Consider the following 6,671-nt stretch of genomic DNA (forward strand, 5'->3'; position numbering starts at 1 on the left):
CAGAGAGCACCTACTGTATATTAGCTTAAAATGTCCTAGCTGGGAGTCCTAGACTAAAAGTGATTTAGGAAACTTCTCAGAGCAACTCCAGGGCCCGTATTCACAAAGCTTCTTAAGCCTAAAAGTTAGCCTACAGTAGTGACGAAATTCTAAGAAAATTCTTAGAATTATGACATTTTCTTGGAATTGTCCCTTAAATTTAGGATTAAATCTTAGTTAAGATAAAAATGATTCACGAAACATCTTAGCCCTAAAAACAGCTCCTAAGATAAAAATTGTTAAGAGTAGAGAGGAGGACTTTTAAGAGGCTTAGGGGTTTCCATAGCAGAGGACAAAATGGTGGAAAAAAGAAATAGTCTCCAAATACTGAACATAAAGATAAAAAAAAAAAAAAAACACTGCTTTTCTGTCCCATTTGGTTTTCTTGTTGTTTTACTTCCTTACATCTCTCTTGGATTGTTCGCTACATAATCTCCAAAAGTGCAACTTAAAACATGCTATCATGTAAATTGGTAAAAGGTCGGCCATTTTGCTCCCATCAATCTGAAACGGTATAATAAAAGTAATAATAAAATCAGCACGGTAAATAAATGTAAAAACTTTAATGTAGTAACTACTGTGTGGTAATTGGTTGTTTCTAAAGTAGACATATTGTCAACATTTGGCTGTTTTAATTAACTTTAATATATTTAGTCTATACAAACATTATGATATCATGTATTCTATTTTCACAAAGAGTGTATTACAAGATCTTTCCAGAGGTCAGAGATTTTTTTTATCAACCAATCACAGTCCTTGAATTGCTGCATCATCCCTAGCAACGGGGTCGACCACACCCCCTCACTAAGATAAAGGTTTTTGTACTTTCCTTACTCAAAGTTGCTCTAAGAAGTTTTCTAAATCACTTTTAGTCTAAGACTCCCAGCTAGGACATTTTAGGCTAAGATAGGAGCTCTCTGAACGAATTCTAAGAAGCTTTGTGAATACGGGCACAGATCTGTAGCACATTAGGGTAAAAAGGGAATTGAGTCACTACAGGATGGTAATGTGTTTATGGCCTAAATGTCTTTAATATTTTACGTCCACCACCGAGTCACCACAATTAGGTCTTTGGGAAAGATCCTTAACCCTACACCCCATAGAACCCAGCAACTAAGACAAAAGAAAAAACATATATAATCATGATTAAATTAGTAGTCAATACATTTTGATGTAGGAATTAAATGAAAATATGTATCTAAACACATCAATGAACAGCCTGAACAATACCGGGAGATCAGCAACTGCACTGATACTTAAAAAATCCCATGATTACTTACAGATGAAGCGAACTGATGACACTGGTTATATCATTATAACACATGCAAACGTCAAGATCTACAGTAGGATATATTAGACCACTGGTTTCCAACCCTGGTCCTGTACATTTTTGTGTTTTCCCTGCTTCAGTAAGTAAACTGTCAGTTCTTGTATTTGATGTGCTTGATGGAAAACAAACAGACAGGCGTAAAGACCTGAGTGACTTTAACAAGGGCCAAGTGATTAACGGTAGGAATGTGTCACAACACACAATGCTGTGTATTGTGCTGTGTAGCCACCGGCACCGACCCATCATCAAAATGGTCACACAATAATCTGAAATGTAACTTCACCCTTTAACATTCTGCTCAACTTTTTGGTAAAGCACAATTTGAATCCATTTTGATGCTATATATATATATATATATATATATATATATATATATATATATATATATATATATATATATATATATAAATGTGCTGTATGCTACCTGATAGTGCCTTCTCTACCATTTGGATGAGGTATGCTATGCTGTTATATACTAACAAACAAACAAAAACATTAAATGCATTGAAAATGTAAAACAAAGCATTTTTTATCTCTTCATGACACATAAAATAGATCTAATGCACAAAATATTACAATTTATTCATTGATGTGGGGGATAATTTTACCATAAATTGACATCTCGTCTGTTTGGAAGAGATCTATACTGAGTTCTGTTAAAAATGTGATCATTGTTGTTATAACTGTATGGAATAATAAAAAAACAAAAACATACATTCTTTTTAAGGAAGAGGTTAAAGTAATGGAACAAGGTTTCCTGGTCTGATGAGTGCCATTTCCCTTTGCATCACATGAGTGGGGAAGTGATGGCACTGTGATGAAGACAAGCTGGTAGAGAGAGTGTGATGTTCTGGGCAAGATTCTCCAATCAAGTATACTGTATGTGGGATGTGCTGGAACAACAAGTCTGGGTTCCAGACAGCCGAGACCACCTTCAAGGTTTTATTTATTTATTTATTTATTTATTTATTTTGTATAGTCAATGCTTTGACAGGTCGGAGGAGCTTTGATGTCAAGCAGACGACCAACTGCATATTATATTCAAATTCAAACTTCATGTCTGGGTTTGTAAAAGTCTCATTTTAAATCAGTGTGTTCAATTCCAACACTGTGTCTAGCTACTTCTTATTAAGAATTAGCAATATATATAATAAGCAATATATTCGTACCAAAACAATGCTGCTGATGCCATGGAGGAACATGTGTTTATGGCAACAAGAAAAAAAAATTACTCCACTCTGCTCTGAGTTGCCATGAAAACTCATTCATACTGCACCACCTAGTGGGTGGTATACACTGTTAGACTGAATAGATTCAACCTGTGTGTGCTGAGATTGTTACTTTGTGACATAAGTGCTAGTCAGGGTTAATAAATCATTACACGTTATTATTACTTTTAGGAAACATAATGGCTCAGTGGTTCGCACTGTGGCCTTGCACCTGGAGGTTGCATGTTCTCCCCGTGCCTGGTGGGTTCCCTCCAGGTACTCCGGTTCCTCCTACAGTCCAAAGACATGCAGATAAGCCCGATAATTGCCGTTTCCTTAAAAACTTCTATAATAAGTAAACCAACAAATAACTCCCTCAGTAATGTATTAAGGAAGAAAGAACTAAGAATAACTAATAGAATTTTTTAATTTATGATACCTGGCTGGGTACGTAATTGCATTATGTTAAACTTTGATTATGACCCAGTTGTTCTGCTTCACTGCAGTCAAAAGTGGTTTGAAGTGAATCTATCGAGTGAGTTATGAATTCCGAAACTACCAAAGAAGTTATGCAGTAAATCACAGGTGCTGGCTACAAAAACAACTGTCACTTTTTTCTTTGCTCCTGTTCCAGATGTCTTCAGTTTCATTACAGTACTACTCCTGTACAGTACGTATGCCAGTCACACAAAACAGGGCATTCTAACAATATCAGATGTCCACATGTACATCCATAGTTTTATGTGATAGCACTCAGCCTGATTGTAACCACTATAACTGTACACTGATTTCAGGGTATCTGGGTACAGTGTCCTACTGTACTGTAACTTCTGTGCCATAATCTCTCATGATCTAAAGAGATTCATCTGCAGAAAGTACAATACTGCATGTTGCACATTTCTTGTACTTGTTCTTGTTCTTGTTTACACAAAATCAGGGCTAATGTGCACTTTAAAACATGGGCAATAACAATCCTGCTAACACACGTCCCTTCATTTCATACCTCATGTTCCACTCGTACTGCTGCTGCCACACGTTATATGTTTTATTTAAATTGCACATTCTGCACATCCTGTACATTTTATATATTTCTATTAGAATTATATTTTTATTGCAACTTTGTTAATCTGTAAAAGTGTGGATTTGTATATTTATCCCAAATTTTTACCTTTTTAAATTTCACGTTTTTCCTAGTGCATTTTTTCTAATTGCACTAAAACCTTTTTTTTTCTTTCTATTTTATCTTATCTTTCTTTTTTAGGTCACGAACAGGCATATAAGCGTTTCACTGCATATTATACTGTGTACGGTTGTGTATGAAAAAATTATTTTTTATTCAATTTGAAAGCAGCACATTTTTAAGACCACTTTTCACACACATGCACACACAACACACACACACACACACATGCATACACATGCACGCACACACACACACACACACACACACACACACACACACACATGCATGTGTGCATGCATGCTTGCACACACACACACACACACACACACACACACATAAAGCTTGTTTTTAATTTTTTGTTCAATGCTTGTTTTTGTTTCATAAATTACTGTTAACGTATTTTTATAGGTTTTTATATAGTATTTTTTTATCATTTGGTAATAAACTTTTTTTTAATTGTCAACTTAGATATAAACATAGTCGTAGCAATTGCAGTAACGTTACTATACCAGTAGCAATCATAGTTTCATAGCTTCTCATACACATGATCAGGAGTGTGCATAAATATGCATGCATTCCAAAAGCAAAATTTAACTTGATAAATTGCGTTCTCTATATAGAAACCTGTATACCATAACATGATAAGCGGTAAGAGATGAATAGGCAGCATTCATGGCTCTGTCTTTCCATGAAAGCATTCACCAGCAAGCATGACCTCCCTAAATGTTATGGTATCGATCTCATGCTGATCTCATGTTGTGACTCAGATATCATTAATGAAATCAGTGCCAGTGGACATCAGCATCGCTTGTACATGGTTGGAGCTTATGGTAATTTCATTCTCCATGCTGATGTGCAGTGTTTGAGTTAATGGAAAATGTTGCAGCTTTTTATTGAGCTGCTACCAGAAATCCACAGGAAATCATGTTATTACTGGCAACATAGATGTTTTTTTTTTTTTTTGATGGTTTGTTTGTTTTGAATTATTGTTTTTGAACTTTTATATGTTTTTGAAACATGAAAAAAAAATATTCTTAGGGTTAACTGGTTAAAATAATCAGTTGTACAGTACCTGGCTGGTTTATGGACCTACTGATTTCTCTTTATAGTAAAAAAAAGCTGTTTAATAATTAATGCTTAATGCAAATATTGATTCGATTATCCGTGGGTTAATTTGTGGTTGGTCAACCACCTCACTACAGCTCAAAGGCTTTTATCTAGATTGATTCCCAGCACTAGCAGAACACTGTAAAATCTTTTAACTTTTATAGGGAACTCATTAAAATATGTTTTGATCATACTTTATGTTTTTTTTTTTTTTATTGCCTGTAGTGTATAAATGTTGACCAGAGGTCCCACCATGGTTGTAAAAATGGAAATAAATGCAATGATCACCTTTTGCTTCCACAGTTCCTAAATGGAACAGCGGTTCCTAAATGGATGGATTTATCTAATGTCGTTGTAGCATGTCTGTGTATGTACTGTGAGAGCAGAATGCTCCATGTGTCCAAACATTGCTTCTAATGATTCAGTTACATTTTTCTGCACTGCACAGAAGCATGAAACCACAGTAAACAAATATAATAGTGGTAAAAAAAAAAGTCCTGGGGTAGACATATCTCTTTAAAAATAGGCAGATTAACATTCTGAAATTGTTTAGCATAAATTAATGTAATAGATGCAACATGATAGAGGGTTGAAGATGTAGACAATGCATGATGATGCATAGATTTTTTTTTTCCAATAATCCACACCTTGTTAATTTAAATGCTTTAAATTCAAGCGCTTAAATTGCATTGGTTTAAATTGGGCTATAATTCTGTGCTTGGTGAGTTTCCACCGATTTCCGGTTTCCCCCCACAGTCCAAAGACATGCAGATTAATTGGTGTTTCCAAATTGCCTGTAGTGTGTGAATGTTGACCCGAAGGACATACCACGGTTGTGAAAATGGGAATACATACAATGGTAATCACCATTGGCCTCCACGTCCAAACATTGCTTCTAATGAATTCAATTAGAATTTCCTGCACTGCACAGCAAAACTCAGTAACAAAAAGTAAGATGATTAAAATCATTACTATGGGAAAAAAAAGCCTGGGATACATTTATCTCTTAGAACAAATTGCCTGATTAATTCTGATAAAATATAATTCTGTTAACAGTAGTAAGCGGATTTCAAGCTATTTATATAAGTCCACCCTCAGACTGATCATATAAAGATGAGTATATATTTCAGTCTGAAAAGAAGGAAACAAATAGCAGGAGTAAAATAATGGTAGAAATACTACAATACTAAACTTAATGTGGGGTTACAGTGGCTCGTTCTCGCCTTGCACCTTCAGGGTCTGAATTTGATTCCCACATTGGGGTCTATGTGCATGAAGTTTACATGTTGTCCATGTGTTTGACTGAAGGACACACCATGGTTGTAAAAATGTGAATAAATACAATGGTGATAACTGGCCGCCACGGTCCCGTTGGACTACAGAGATTCCTAAAGGGATGAATTCATCTAATGTACTTATTGCATGTCTGTGTATCTAAGAGCAGAATGCACCATGTGTCCAAACATTGCTTTAAATGAATTTACACTCACCTAAAGAATTATTAGGAACACCACACTAATACGGTGTTTGACCCCTTTCACCTTCAGAACTGCCTTAATTCTATGTGTCATTGATTTAACAAGGTGCTGAAAGCATTCTTTAGAAATGTTGGCCCATATTGATAGGATAGCATCTTGCGGTTGATGGAGATTTGTGGGATGCACATCCAGGGCACGAAGCTCCCGTTCCACCACATCCCAAAGATGCTCTATTGGGGTAAGATCTGGTGACTGTGGGGGCCATTTTAGTACAGTGAACTCATTGTCATGTTCAAGAAACCAATTTGAAATGATTCGAGTTTTGT

Source organism: Clarias gariepinus, chromosome 28 (genome assembly GCF_024256425.1).
Source record: "Clarias gariepinus isolate MV-2021 ecotype Netherlands chromosome 28, CGAR_prim_01v2, whole genome shotgun sequence".
Taxonomy (NCBI): Eukaryota; Metazoa; Chordata; class Actinopteri; order Siluriformes; family Clariidae; genus Clarias; species Clarias gariepinus.